Here is a 16,795-nt window from a genome sequence, read left to right on the forward strand (position 1 = left end):
GGGATTAGGGTGCATTCTGTCCCTAATTCCCCAGATTATGTCCCAGATCACTAGCTTGTTAAGAACCTCCACTCTCAGCTTCCTGGATGAAGTGAAAGTATTTGGTTTTATACACTTCCTTAAGGAGACATCTCTGTGTGACAAAAATTCCTGATTCTCTTAGTGCTTCTCTGTGAGTACAAGGCCCTCATTCTCCCTACAATCTTTATGTCCATATCATTAACAATATTGACAAATATTTGTTGCCATGTGTCAGTAAAAAATATCTAAATATATTAACTGTGCAGAACCTGGAGAATGGTGCAGAGAGGGGTGTTTTCTGACTCTGTTTTTCAATTACATGTTTGAAAGCTGAGAAACCATCTCCTATGTTAGTTAGTTATTGTCTTTAAGAACACGAAATCTGAAGCAGGATAATGGTATTAGTTCCTAAAATCTATGTGTATATCATGGACATGCTACAGAAATATAAATAACAAAAGGCGAAGGTCCTTTCAGTCATGATGAAAACAGGTTACCTTACAGGTGAATAAACCCCTCAGTTGGAAAATTAGAGCTTTCTTGTAAGTCTAGACAAACAAGTGAAAGCCCTGTAAGACAAAACTTCAATTTTTGAAGAAAAAAATTAAGAAGATATCAAAAGCTGAAAATATGTTCCATGCTCCTGGATTGGTAGGATTAACAGAATAAAAACCTACCAAAATCAATCTACAGATTCAAAATAGCACACGTCAAAATTTTAATGCAAATCTTTACAGATCTTGAAATGACAACATTCAACTTTGTATAGAAAAATCAGTAAAATCCTGGACAGCTAAAACTATCTTGGGCAATAAAGGAACCTTTGGAGATAGCAGTATCCCATATTTCAAAATTCACTACAAATCTATAGTAATAAAAATAACAGGGTACAGGAATAAAAATAAAAAGGTTAATAAACAGAATCAAATAAAAAAATACAGATCCACATATCTATAGACACCTTGTTTTTGATAAAGAAGTCAGCAACACACAATAAAAGAATGAAGGCATCTTCAACAAATATTTCTGGTCTAACTAAAGATCTGTATATAGAAGAATGCAAATAGATTCATATCCATTCCCATGCACAATATTCAAGACCAACTGGATCAAAGACATCAATATAAAGCCAAATATATTCAGCTTAAAGAAAAGAGTATGGGGAATAGCTGAGAACTCATTGGCACAGGAGATAGCATCCCAAAGAGATCACCACTACTACAAGTGCTAAGAGCCACAATCAATACATAGAACGTAATGAAACAAAGAATATTCTGTAAGGTAAAGTACACCATTAATTGAACAAAACAGTATCCTAGAGAACAGTAAAAGATTCTTATCATCTCCATATGTGACAGAAGGCTGATATCCAAAATACATACTCAAGAAACTAGATGTCAACAAACCAAATAATACAATTAAAATGGTTTGTAGAATTCCTACAAAGAATTCATTAATGGCAGAGAAGCACTTAGAGGAATGCTCAACATCATTTGTCAACAGTGAAATGCAAATCAAAATGAGTCTAGCATTCCTTCTTACAGATGACAGAATGGCTAAGATCAGTACCACAAGTGACAGCTGATGCTGGTGAGGATGTGGCACAAGGTGATGCTGGTGAGGAGTGGTGAACACTGCTCCATTGCTGGTAGGAGTACATACTTCTGTAGGCACTCTGGAGAGCATATTTATATTAAAATTACCATTACAAGTAAATATACTTTGTTAATTAATATTGCAAATATTTATTTCATTCATTATCTATGAACTTTATTGAGACCACAAACATCAATTGTATATCCATTTAAAAGTAAGCTATAATGCTTCAAACATTAGGTATCAAACATCCGTTTATTATCATTACCATCAGTAGTATATGTAAATACTTCCACTAACAGGAGGGTTTCCTCATCAGGAAAAATATGATTTTGACTTGAGTATGCAATTCTTGATGTTCCATTCACAGGACTGAGCCCATGCAGTTCTTCTGGGCAATTGTTGGTGTCCTGGTTACAAGATATCCTAAAGTGTCATGTGAAGCCCTCAGCTCAGAGAATAGAGAGAGAGAGAGAGAAGCTGGGTATTTAACATCTCTGAAGCAATGAAGAAAATACCCCAGGCCCAGTGTGTGACTTTCAGCATCTTCTGCCCACTGTGCCATTCTCTAGGATGCTTAATATCTGTTTGATCAGAATGAACAAACAGTATTTTTCTGCTTTTAATATTGTCACAAACAGAGGGCAGTATAAAGATGAAGGCACTGGCTATTGAGTACACAGAAATCAGAGAAATGTGAGCCAGGAGATTGCCAGATAAGTAATGTCAACAAAATGACACTCTCTTCTGAATAATTATAGCATTCAAAGCTGTCAGCGCACAGATGATGCCTAGTCTTACACGCTACAAAAAGTCTAAACCATCCATAAAATTTGTGTTTGTGTGTGTGTGTGTAAGAAAATATGTTCTGAAAGGACTCACATATGAGGCCATCCGGGCATCATGCACAGAGCAATTCGAAGACAGGAAAAACATCAGTGCTTTGAGTTCTTCATATGTCCTATATGCAAAAACTCAAGTCAATGATCCCTTACCGATGTTAGGCTAGGTGTCTCTCTCAGTCTTGCTCCTTCTATACAACATTCATTAGAAATGCTTTGTTCTTTTCACTCTTATATTCAGTTAGCAAACTTTTATGGGGATCAGATATGAGCTACCCTGAGGGCTCTTGTGCTTCCTATCAAAAAATGGATCTTTTTAAGTCCTAAAATTTAAGTACACCATCAGAGTGAGCACCTGATATAGGAATAAAAATCTCTCCTGGATCCACCCAACCTTGTGTTGAAAAGCCAAATGTGAGCCTTGGTACTCACTGGTGTGCAGCCATGGACAGACTTACTTCCTCATCCCTTCTGTGTCCTGATTGTCCCTGTGTGTGAGTGCCAAGGCTTCCTGAGGAATGAACATTTCTATCCTCACCCTATCTCAAACCTACCATCAGTTTCATTTTCTTCACAGATGTCCTATTCCTAGTTATTCTGAAAGAGTCTGGCCCTGGGATATTGCAGCCCCCCAGACCCTCAGTCTAACTAGTTCTTTTTCTGGGTTTTCACTGAGCAGTTCTGGCATAGGTGTGGGCTGGATTCGTCAGTCTACAGGGAAGGTTCTGGAGTGGCTGGCACACATTTGGTGGAATGATGATAAGCACTACAACCCATCTCTGAAGAGCTGGTTCACAATCTCCATGGACACCTCCAGCAACCAGGTGTTCCTCAAGATCACCAGTGTGGACACTGCAGATACTGCCACATCCTACTGTGCTCAGAAAGCACATTGACACAGCCTCAGTTTTCAGGTGTACAGTATTTCAGGCTGAACTAATCTCTGTACTTTCTTTGATAAAGAAACCAGAAATATACAAAGGAAGAATGACAACATCTTTGACAAATGATGCTGGTCATACAGGATGTTGGCATGTAGAAGAATGCAAATAGATCCATATCTATCACCTTGCACCAAACTTAAGTCCAAGTGGATCAAAGAACTTAACTTAAAACCAGATACACTGAGTGCCTAATAGAAGAGAATGTGAGGGGAATGCCTAGAATTCATTGGCTCGAGAGACAATTTCCTGAACTGATCACCATTGCACAGGTGCAAAGATCAACAATTAGAAAATGGAACATGTTGAAATTAAATGTATCTGTAACCAAAGGACACTGTCAAAACGACAAAACAGAATGCTATCAATTTTACATATGACAGGGGTCTGATTTCCACAATAGATAAGGAAGAAAAGTACTAGACACCAACAAATCAAGTAATTTTATTAAAAATGGGGCATAGATCTGAAAAGAAGAGTCAACAAGGAGTGTCAAGGGTCAGAGATGTTTAACTTCAGGAGATGTTTAACATCCTTAGATATTAGGGAAACCCAATTAAAAAAGACTCTGAGAGACCATCTTATGGCTATCAGAATGATTATGATGAAAACAAAAATCAATAAAAAAATAAAATAAACTGATTTCTAATAATATTCTTCTATACTTGAAAACAGGAGCCTACCATGAGGTTTTATCCAGCAACTGATGAAAACAGATCCAGAGATATACAGCCAAGCATCTGGTGGAGACTGAGGAATTCTGCAGATGGTGGGGAGGAGAGATTGTTGGAGATAAGTCTGAGAGTTGGAGGTAAATTATCTGTATTTCAGATCACCCAGACAGCTATAGACACCATATTCTTCTGTCTCTGAGAAAGAAGACAAATGCCTTGATTCCTGATATGACTGTTTTGGTCTAACAACAACCATACACATTTTAATTCCTCACCATTTCAATAATCTCAAAAAGTTGTTCTGGCAGCTACAGGACAAACCTGGTGATGGTAAAGTCATGCCTGTAGAGTCTCAGGACACTCGACTCAAAAGTTCTCAGCACAAAGAGTTTTTATTTTAAACTGAGGGACAGAGGGAAGGGAATAAGGGACAAAACCAGGCAGAAAGGATGGTGGATAAGGGGAAGGAAACAAGGGAGAGGAAACAAGAATTTGTCCCTGAGTGGGAAAAAGGAAAGACTTAGTCTGCATGAGGAGGAGAGAGATGTACCATATAGGAAAATGCCTGTTCAGGAAGATAAAATGGGATGACCCATGTGAGGAGGAAGATTTATTTTTAATTGGACTTGTTAATTAGGATATGCAAAGGGGCATTGATTCATTGATGATTGATTGATTGATTGATTTTACATTCCAATTGCTGCCCTCTCCCCTGGTCCACCATAAATAAGTCCCTCCTTATATTCCCTTCCCTTTTCCTCTGAAAGAGTTTGGGGTCCATTTAATATCCCTCAATCATGCTGTATCAAGTGTCTGCAGGATTAGGGACATCATCCCCCACTGAGGCCAGACAATGGAGTCCAGTTAGGGGAATGGATTTGAATTTAGGTAACAACACTAGGGACAGGCCCCACCCCCGTTATTAGGGGACCTACATGAAGATTGAGCTACCCATCTGTAATATATGTGCTGGGGTCTTGGTCCAGCCCATGGATGCTCTTTGGTTGGTGGCTCAGTTCCTGAGAGCTCCTGCAATTATGGAGTGATTCTCATTGCAGACCTCTAAGATTTAGACTTTAATCTGGTAGATTCTTTCCATTTTTTTCTAAGCAGAGTTTTTACTAATTATCCATTCTTGTTAATGCAGGCCTATTTCAGCATTAATTAAAAAATGGCTTGAGCTTCTAAGGGTCAGAAAGATCCTGATTTCTTCAATATTTTAGTTATTGATATCAACAGTGTTATTTCTATGTACAATTATTGTGTAAATCTTTTCACTCTGTCTATTAAACAAGGTAGGGTGTGTGATTTACACTCTGAACACAGGTTCTCTGCCCCAGGTGTAGCCTGATGAAGACAGGAAAAAAACTGTGATCTCCTGTTTTTTTTTCTTTTTTTAGAAATGGGTACTGGTAGAGCTGAATTGAATTGCCAGCAAAAAGGAATCTGTCTTTGAGACGGACCTAGTTATAGTGGCACAACTTAAAATCACTGAAGCATAAATCATTATCCCCAGGTAAACTAGAGCTATTTATCTCATAAGCTGAGCTCTGAGAGCAGTGGAGTTACAGGGTAAGTTATTTTTTAAGCCTGAGTATGTAATTTCAGAGGAAGCCATGACAAACCTACCTGCATGGGAGCTCATGACCAGCAGGGGTCACTGTGAGGCCAAGAATTCCCATAGAGAGATGAGCTGTGAGTGGAGGGGACTCTGTGTCTTCTGTGGTTTCCTTTCTTCTTTTTTAGTGTATTAACTGATCTGTACAGGTGTGATTGTCATGTGAGGTCTCTATGCTCAAACCCCATAAAGATTCTTTGTTAAACACTTCACAGACTTATGTTTACTTGTTTTTGTTTCTTATAATTTTTGAAAAGATCATACAATGTATTCTAATAACATATTCCCTCATTGTCAACTATTTCCAGATAATTCCTACCTGCCAACTCACCCAACTACACACCTTTTTTTTCTAAAAAAGGAAAAAGAAAAAGAATTAAAAAGGCAAACCAAAATTAAACAAAAGATTCTAAAAATAAGACAGAACCCCCCACCCCCACACAGAAACCAGTAAAACCACAGCTCTGTTGACAAGGTACATAGACAAAATCCAAGTGAGACTAACAGAATTGAAGAAAGTGATATTGAAATATGTATGCAAAAATACCAGAATTAATTTTCTTATTGGCTACCAACTGCTAAACCTGTTTTCCATGATTAATTGTGCTTAGCATCTCCTGTGAACACCATTGTCGGAAACTAATTTTTCCTTTGCATGTGAGTGTCAGAGGCAGAACTTCTAGGTTAGCAGTGAGAGCCCATGTCCATTTCCATCTTCCACCTTGGGGATTTTATCTGGGTTGACTTGGTTCAGTCTCTGTGAATTCATATGTGCATCAGTCCAACTGTGTCTGGAAGACACTCATTCTTTGTTGTCATGCACCTCCTCTGGCCCTTATAATCTTCTCAATCTTAAAACCTGTTCTCTCTATTTTATCTCTATTTTACTATATCATGTTTGTTAATTTCTCATACTCTACTGTCCCAAAGCTGGTTTTATGCTTCTACAATTCAATATATTAAACAAAATATTCAAATCTGGAACACATATGCCTGAAAACATGCATCACTTGCTTTATGGACATGGATGATTTATTCAGTATATTTTATCCAGTTCTATGCAGACATTTACAGATTTCATAATTTTTTTACCACACTGAATCATATTTATTTTTCTATATGTACCAATTTGTTATGTTTCATTTAGACTTTGTTGGGAATCTGGGATGATTCCTCCCTCTATATGCTGTGAACAGAGCATAAATAACATATTATGGATAAATATAGATGTATGGAAATCTATTTAATAGTATGTAGAGTCATTTGTGTACACGTATGGGAGGGTTATTGCTGGGGCACAACACAATTTTATTTATTAATTTTGGTGAATTTTCATAGGAAGACTTCATCCCAGGTAAGTGTGGTCAGAGCCCATGATTAAAGTTGATATAGGCTCTAGTAGACCTCAGTCCTATTGCTAGTTGTCATGTTGTCAAGCTGTCTTATAAATATTCATGTTTATACCCAGTATAATCATTGTTTTTTCCACAGTCCCAGAACACACTGACTCTAACCATGGGATGTAGCTGGATTTTTCTCTTCCTCCTGTCAGTAACTGCAGGTAAGCGGCTCACTATCTCCAAACCTGAAGAGAAGGCAGGGCCTGAGATGGCACTAACATCCATGCTTCTTTTCTCTTTACAGGTGTGCATTCCCAGGTTCAGCTGGAGCAGTCTGGAGCTGAGCTGGGGAGGCCTGGAGCTTCAGTGAAAATGTCCTGCAAGGCTTCTGTGCCCCAACTCCATGGACATGATGAGATACAACATCCATGTTCCTGTGTGGGGAAGAAATCTCTGGGGGAGGGGAGGGAGTTCAGCGGTCCCGGCGGGCTTCCCACTCCACTGCTGGAGGGTCCCACATTCACACAGCCGCTGCCGCAAGCTGGTGGCTGCAGTTTCAAGGTTCTAAAGGCTGGGAATCTGGCTGCAAGCACAGGAAGGCCCAGGCAACACGTGGAGTCTGGTTTTTCAAAACTGGTTTATTGGCATGGCGGATGGTGGATGGATCTGGATGTGCGCTCCCCAAAAGCCAGGCTCTCCTGGCCTTTTATAGGGAGGGGGAATAGAGGAGGGAATAACTTAATTAGCTATGCCCCTGGCCTTTAGATAACTCATTAATATTTAGATCTCTGGAGGTGGAGACGCCCTCTAAGTGCCTGAAGGGCTCAGGTTAAATGGAGTTACCTTGTCCAAGACCCAACACTCCTGGTTAGATATAATGTTCTCTCCCAAAGTAGTCTTTTGTCTGTGTTTCTCATATCCAGGACAAGCAGCCCTTGTATCTCTGGCCCTCTGGCCTCTTCTTTCAAAGCTGACATCTTAGCCAGGTTCCACAGTCTGTCCAGTAACTTATGCTACTTGTAAAACCTTCCTACTGCCTGTCTTTGATGAGGACATTTGTGAGATATTTGAATCTCAGAGAAAGAATATCAGATATTCTCAAATATTCTCTTATTTTTAAGACATATAATTCAATAATAGAAGAAATGTCCCTAAATAATTGATAACCTCAGAAAAAGGAAAAGGAAAAGGAAAAGGAAAAGGAAAAGGAAAAGGAACCCAAGCATTAGTGCAGGTCTTATTGCCCATCCTACCATAGGGGTTTAGGGCCTCACCAGGCACTCAGCATTCTGAGTTTGGATTCTTTTCATAGTGTTCCTACAACTTTGTAGTAAGATCATATTTCATGATTACACATATCTTAATGTCTTTATCTTTCAAAGTTTTAAAAATAAACATATTTCCTTCATAAATATGAGTGTTGTTTTGGTATCGGCATCTTTTATGAAATCAGTACTTTACTGAAGCTTATTCCCATCTATTCAATAATGTTCTACCAAAAAACACTATGAAAGTTGTCCAAATTTAGGCAGTTCATATTATGGCTATGTTCTAAAAGATCATTAGTCACAGACACAAAGGGAATACATTGTGCTTTAACATCTCTGAAGCAAAGAAATCATTCCCCAGTCTCAGTGTATAACTTTCAGCATCTTCTGCCCACTGTTCTGTCTTCCAGGATGCTCGGTATCTATAGTACAGAAAAAACAAACAATATTTCTGTGCTTTTAAAATTTTACACTGATTTGTGAGCTATATTTTGACATCAAGTATTGAGATGGCTATATAATTATGTTCTTACAGACCATTTTGTGTTGTTCAGAGTGATCCCTTAGCTTTTGCATTTAATTTAATACTGTTTTACAGCAGTTTATGAAGAATTTTGATGTTAATTGCATTGAGCCAAAAGACTATTTTAAGTAGTGTATCCATCTCTACAATATTAACCAGCAGTATTTATATTTAGTTGTATTTAAGTGGCACATATGATTACCCTACGATATAACTACCTTTTTCCTAGACTACTACTAATTGGCACGTGTCAGTTAATCTATGTTATTTGACTTACATAATATTTGTTGTTATCATAGTACTATTGCTATGGTTTGTAAATGCTCAGCTCAGGGAGTATCAATTTTAGAAGTTTTGGTTCTGTTGGTAGGTGTGTGTGTATGTGTGTCACTGTGGGCATGGGCTTAAGACCCTCATCCTAAGTTCCTGGAAGCCAGTATATTCCGATATCAGCCTTCAGATGAAGATGTAGAGGTCACAGCGGCCTGTGATGCTGCAGTGTTCCTGCCTTGATGATACTGCACTGAACCTCTGAAACCATAAGCCCACCCCAACTAAATATTGTACTTTATAAGACTTGCCTTGGTCATGGTGTCTGTTTACAACAGTAAAACACTAAGCAAGACAACTATGGAGCAAAGTCTGATTATATCCAACATTTCTCCACTATGTACCTGGAGGTGACTCTTGTTCTTCATAGCGTTTGCTTTTGGATAAATGGGTGATTATCAACCAGCCCATAGATACCCGTGGAATGTGGTAATCTCAGGGTTTGATGTAGTAATATTTCTCTGTATTCAGAACATTAACTTTGCATGTTCCTGTAGGAGACATTTTCCCCTTAAATATGAATATCATGTGTTTAATATGGATGAAATCTCATATGCTGAATACATTACATCAGGCAGGAATCTCACTGGTCAATTATATATTAGACGTCATGCAAACCAATGTCATAAAAGTCATTTTGGTATTCCCAGACAATTCATTCAGCAAGGCCCCCACACGCTGTGCATCCACCGAGGGATCAGTATTGTTGTTTTACTTGAAGCTGGGAATAAATCTCCCCCAATATCTAATTATTCTAATCTCAAGCATATACAAAAAGGACTCGGCATCCTACTAGAGTCATAGTCATTGGTGCTCTATTGGTATTAGCTGAAATTGGAAATGGCCTAGAGGTTATCTATGGAAAATTTGGATGAAAAAAATGTAGTACTAAACTGAAAGCTGCCATATACATGATGAGGACCTGGTGCTGATTGGTATTAGTCCTGTGCTTGCTGCTTCAGTCTCTTTCTGTTCACGTGACATTTGCTCAGGTAGTTTAGATGCTCTTGTTCTCCTGGTGTCCTCCATCCCTTCTGGCTCTTACACTCTTTCAGCCCAATCTTCTGTGGACTTCTCTGAGCTTTGAAGATTGGGATTTGATGGAGTTTTCCATTTAGAGCTGTTTGTTCCAATGTCTCTCTTTTACCACAAAATCTAGCATGGGTTTCAGTATTTCTTATCACTTAGTTTTATGAAATTCCTGGGTGTATTAGCAAATGGGTTTCTGATTCATGTACTTTCTTGTGGTACTATTTGCCTTTTCTTGATTTGCCTTGTCTAAATTTTGAGTAATTTTTTTTACATTATATTTATTTCTCTAAATTTAGATTTTATCTTCTACCGTCTGTTTTTGTCTAATGACAGTTAGAAATGTGGTTGGTCTAGATGATAGTGGAAGGGAGGAACTTGGAGTAGAAGAGGAAGCAGCAACTCTCAAAAGGATATACTGTATGTAAAAAGGAAATCTATTTTTAATAGAAGGGTAAAAAGAAAAATGATATCCATACAAAGAACATTATGCAGTTGTTAAAATATATGAAATCATGCAATTTGCTGGTAATTGCATAGAACTACAGAAAAAGTCTCATCCAAAATGGAACAATACAAACCCTAAAAGACAAAAATGCATATATTTGCTTAAATGTGGATGTGAACTGTTATGTATTTCATAGGCAGGCTACAATTCTTATGATCACAGAGATGAGATTTAGAGGCATAATCTACTGAAGAGTGATGGTATCCTTTGGAGATTAAATCGAATGTATATGCATGGATTAAAATTGGAGGAAAGGGAGCTGAGGGTAAGGGAAGAAATCTGGAGAGAAAAATCTAAAATAAGGTCAATTTTAAGGGTTGTATGCAATCCTAATTCAGTAGAAGCTGCTAAAATTATATACACATATGAACAAAATTTACATCAAATCATCTAATAGTAGACGAGACAATGTCCCAATTAGACATTGCTCTTCACCAAATAATACATCCACATCTTCAAATACGTCACAGCTAACCAATGTTTTGGACTATGGACTACCATGGAAACTTCCAAATCACAAAGGCTACTTCCAAAGCTGTTGCTTTTTTGTACAACCTGAATGAAAGGCCCTATTCCTGAAGACAACAACTACACAACACATTGCTCTTGTGTATTTGAGCTAAAATTTAATTGGAGTTTTCACTACTCCTTACTGGTGTTCATGGTCCTGAAAGGCATATGTATGCTGCCAAAAGAGAAAGGTAAACAACAATCCAGTTGTCATCTTTTTGATTTCTAATATGATCTCCTTGCAAGTTATGCTGGTGCAATAGTAGTACAAACCTTGAGGACTGAAACAACCTATATATGATTGGATTTTAGGTACATAATATTGGATGTAACTTACCACTAACCCTGAATTGTTGACCAGGAAACTCATACAAGATAGGCCAAATTTACCAAGAACTAGAAGTTCAAACATAAATTCAAATCATAAATTGAATAAGAAGTTTAGAGCTGAGATGGTCACATGTCTGAGTTAAACAGTCATTATCTTTCTCTAGCCCTAGAGGTTGTAGAGGGTTAAAGACAATAACTAAGTTATCATTGAAGTTTTACATATATAAATCCTGGCAATATTTCATGTTTTGTCTTTAGACCTACAATAAATTGTTAATTCCCTTACAAAAATTTTCAACCTTTTGGAATGTATTCTAAGGTATAGATGCCTTCTTTTTTATCTTAGAAGAAATTAACTCATGACACTTGAAGAGTGATAGAGTTCTCATTGTAGATTTGCCATCAGAAAGTACTTAATAGCAGTCCTATTATAAAAGATCTTAATAATTATAAATATAATTTTAAGAATTCTCATAGAATCATCATTAAGAATTAAAAAATCATGTATTTCTGTATATACCATTATCACAAGACAGCACATTTTCTTCGTTCTGCAGAAATCTTCTCAAAAGTGTGTGTGAATAAGTAGTGATTGCATAAATATTTAATAGTAACAGAAAAAAGCATATTAGTAGCAGTAATCTTTTCTCAAATGCAATCACTCTGGCCTTGCCTAAAATGGTGAATCTATTATAGCTTTAGAGTCCACATCAGAACCATCTCAGGAATACCACCTACTAGGTTTTAGCTTCTTCTAGGAAGAAGCATTGCTTCTGACAATGCACAGATAAGCACATAATAAGATGAAGACATTGCTTCAGGAATATTTTTGGGTTTTCTGCTCTCAAGCTAACTCAAACAGTATAATTGGTTCAGGATAAACAGAGAAAATTGCCAAACTCACACTGGCCAGTAGAAGAGGTTAGATATTCAAAGTCTCTTTTTGGTAAATGCTGAAAAGTCTCTGAAAATGTACTTTGAAAATAGGGGTTCATAGAGGGTACAACCTTGGAAGAATAGACCTCAATAAATAACATAGATTGATTAAAATAAAGTTTTCCTACTTTATAGAGTAGATGGTGAAACATGTAGTAGAAGAAATTAGGTATCAGTATTTACTATTCATTAAAAGACTGGTTCAGGTATGTTTTGGTTGTCTAGAGTACTTTCAAACAACAAAAATTGCCAGCTGAAAAGCAGGCTGTCATATATTAAATGAGTTTGATTTTGAGGCAGTGTTTTGAGTTTTAGGGCTAATAAAAACAAGAATAAATTGTTGTTTGTATTTTCTGATTGTGACTGAAATTGTAATCCTTAACAAGTAATGATAACTCAAACATATATTCTGTACCACAGGGACAAAGGTTAACCTGTCTTTGTTCTGTGAAACTTGTGTGAATAAAGAAGCTGGTTCCTAGTAAGTCAGGGCAGCAGAATTGGCCTAATTGGTAGTCAGAGCCACTGAAGTGGCTGGATTGCTAGCAATTCAGCTGAGAAATTCCTGAACCATCATGGCTGACTTCTTCCTTCTCCTCACTGATTCCTTATCTCCTGTGTCGCCTACTTTGTGAGCACAGACTCATCTTCTATCCTCTCCAGGCTGGGGAAGGTACCTCATCCCAGAAAGGACCCTGGGACTGTGTTTCTAGTGTGTGTGTGTGTGTGTGTGTGTGGTGGTGGTGGTGGTGGTGGTGCTTTTACTTCTGTCTGTTTTATTTCATTCCAGTTATCATTTTCTTTACTTTCTTTTTTTTGTTATTTTTTTATTAGATATTTTATTTACACTTCAGATGGCATTTCCTATCCCCATTCCCCCCACCCCCTTTAGGAAACCCCTATCCCATGCCCCCTTTTCCTTTTTGCATTTATACATTTTTTTAAAAAAATGTTAATCATAGGCTTTATAAGTTTGGTATTGTTCAATCAGAGGTGTAACCCACTACCCAACCTATATATAACAACTATCTTTGACTGGTGGAGATACATGAACATCTGCCTCCCTGTCTCCCCCCTCTTTCTCTCTCTCATCACCTAGCTTCTCCTCTCCTTCTTCTTCTCCTCTTCTTACTCCTTTTCTTCCTCTCAGTACTCCTCCTACCTTAGCTCCTCCTACACATCACCCTTCCTGTTAAAATGAAACTTTTCTCTCAAAATACAATTAGAGCATAATTATGCCAATTTGTACCAGTGAGGTACAAGATAGTCCTATTACCCATTTCATCCTTTTGTTGACTAACCAGCACCTCTGTCATCTATCCTGACTAAAACATTTAGTTCTGAACCTGGCTTTAGGATGAATGTCAGCTGCCGACCATCCACTCAAATCTTTTCTCTTAAGGTAAATAGCTATAAGTTTTCAACCCCGTCAGAAATCCAGAATGACTGAGTTAACTATAATTGTGGGAAGCACAAAGCATAGCTTCTAAAACTTAGCCAATTTATAGAGACCTCTGAACACCTGGACACTCGCTCTACTTCAAAACGTTGGCACATCTGTTCTTCTGCCTTCTTTAAAAAAATAAAATAGAAATTTAATTTATTAATAAAATTTTATTTATTTATTAATAAATAAATTTTATTTATTTATTAATAAAATGTAATAGAAATCAATTTTTAAGTTTTGTTGCTTTTTATTCCAAAGTACACTTTTTTAACTCCAAATATCCTTAATGTGTTTTGTCATACTGTATGAATTCTATATCCTCCTTATTTTTATGTTTACTTACATTGAAGATACTAGATTTCATCTTACGTCTCTTATCACCTTTTAATTTGGTGTATGTTAAACCAATTTCTTAATCTCCATTTCCCTCCACCAGTGCATGTTTGAAATATAATGGCTCAACTATCTGATTTCTTGCTTTCATATTACACTTATTTTACTATATTATCTTTTTAAATATCTCAGACCCTCATGACCTCAGTGATCTTACACAGTGCCTGACTTAGTAGTTTACAATATCATTCTTCAGGTAAGATGTAACCACTAACTTCTGAGTGTTATGTAGTGACAAACTGTTTTATAATTGGATGTGTAGTCTGTTCTTTTGGAAAGACTTCATCCCAGGTAAACATGGTCCAAAGCCCATGATTACAGATGACATAGGTGTGGTACACTGTAGTTGCATTGCTAAAGGTCAAGTGGTCAAGCTGCCTTATAATATTCATGTTTATAGCCAGTAGATTAATGCTATTCTCAGCCATGACTACTGTGGCTTCTATGTGCAATATATATATATATATATATATATATATATATATATATATATATATTATAAATTGTTATAAACCTTGTTATAAATTGTTATAAACCTCTGGCTAATTGTTGTAAAACAATTAGTCAAAGGTACATAAAATGGGAAATAACTATTTATTATAGGTGCTAGTACAGAAGACAGAATATAGACTGATTTTCTATAGTAAAAACTACACTAGTAACTTGGTTATGGTTTTAAACTTTCAGTGAACCCATGGAGCTGTGGCAGGTGATGGATGTTTAGCCAGATAATTTATCTTAATAAATATGCATGTAAACATTCTCTGTTGTAAACTTGTAATTCAATTTACAATTTAATTTTGTGTCTGAACTTTGATGAAATATTATACATGTGATCATGTATTCTGAAAGATGTTTAAGTGATAACGACAAAGAGAAAAGTCAGAACTGAGATCAGAAGATCAGTTGAGCTGTGATAGGGAACTGAGCTGAAGAGATGTTTTTAGACAGAGCACTTTTTACCAAATAAACTGAACTCCTTTCATAATCTTAAGTTTTAGGTAACTTCTCCATGCATTGATCAAAAAGAACTTAGATGTACAGACATAGCTTTGGGAGAAAAAGAATTGAGAGTAAGAGCATTGTAGTAACTTCAGAACAGGAGGAGAGAGCAAGATTAGAAGGAATATGAAGAGTGGAATAACTTAGAATCTATCTGTAACATAAAAAAACTAAGAGAGCAATGTGCAGAATGCAGAGGAAAAGAGGAAAAAAGAAGAAGCTTCAGACAGCAGAATGAGCAGGCATGCTGATTCTTACCATGGGACAGAACAGGTCCTTTCTGAAAAACAAGATAGACATGGTGTTATTCAAAGGAATACAGTTTTTTTTTTTTTTTTTTACAAAAAAAATGGGTTTAATTATTTTTCTATTAAAAGTGTAGAAGCTTTTTCTTTCTTTATGCAATAAAGATTGTAGCTCATTATTCATCCAGAATTAGTGAATTCTTTTTGTACAGGTGCTTGGTCTTTTGCTCCATATGCGTTTGCAAGTGTGTATGTGACTGCAAGTATGTAATTATGAGAATGTATGCATGTGTTTGTTTAAGTATGTAATTGTAAGAATGCATGCAAGTTGGGTGCAACTTATTTGAATGGAAATGAATGAATAAGCATATGTTAATCTGTATACAAAAATTGTGTGCATTTATGCATATTTGCTTATGTAAAAGCTTTTACTTCTGTGAGTGTTATTCTCTTCTGTTAGATTCAATATAAGTTCATTGCTTTAAATTTCCCTGCAGCTCCACAAGCAAGAGGCATCTGGGCAAAGGGGAAAAGACTCTAGAAGACTCTAGAAATTAATCCTTTACTTAAACTCCTGCTGTTTTAGGATGAGGTGTTAAGTGTCAGAGACTGCATTCTCTGGCCTCAGAGGAACACAGAAGGCATGTCAGCTCCAGTACATAGTAACTTAGACTTAGATAAGTAAACTTTATTATTATGCAACAACCCTAAATATCTAGTAAGACAAAGACTTCCCCTCCACCAATGCTCGTTCGTCTTCCTCCACTGCCTCAAGAAAAACTTACAAGAAAGAAGAACCCTTTTGCCAGGGATGGACTCAGGCATGTAGAGACATATTCTGATACATTTTCAACTCTCACAGTGCTTGTATTACCAGTGCCCATATTTGTCTTGTAAAATATTTGTGAACTATTGTGTGTGTATGTCTTTGGGTGGAAGTAAACAATGAGAAGGGATGAGACTGAGAACTTGGTCCACATTGACTTTGCCAACTTGGATCAGATATCAGGGAGTCTAAGATAACAGGTTGTTTATTATAGGTATACTTACCACAATAGAATTAGGAAAATGGTCTGCAGCAGCAATAATTTCCATAATCATTCTAATTCCAGTTGTACAATGATGTTTAAGGTGTGACTATGTAAAAAGTGTTTTACAAGTCTAGACTAGGCAGTCCTCTGCTACATATGTGCCATGGGTTTCCATCTAGCACATATATACTCTTTAGTCAGTGGCTCAGTT

This window comes from Arvicanthis niloticus, chromosome 23 (genome assembly GCF_011762505.2).
Source record: "Arvicanthis niloticus isolate mArvNil1 chromosome 23, mArvNil1.pat.X, whole genome shotgun sequence".
NCBI classification, from domain to species: Eukaryota; Metazoa; Chordata; class Mammalia; order Rodentia; family Muridae; genus Arvicanthis; species Arvicanthis niloticus.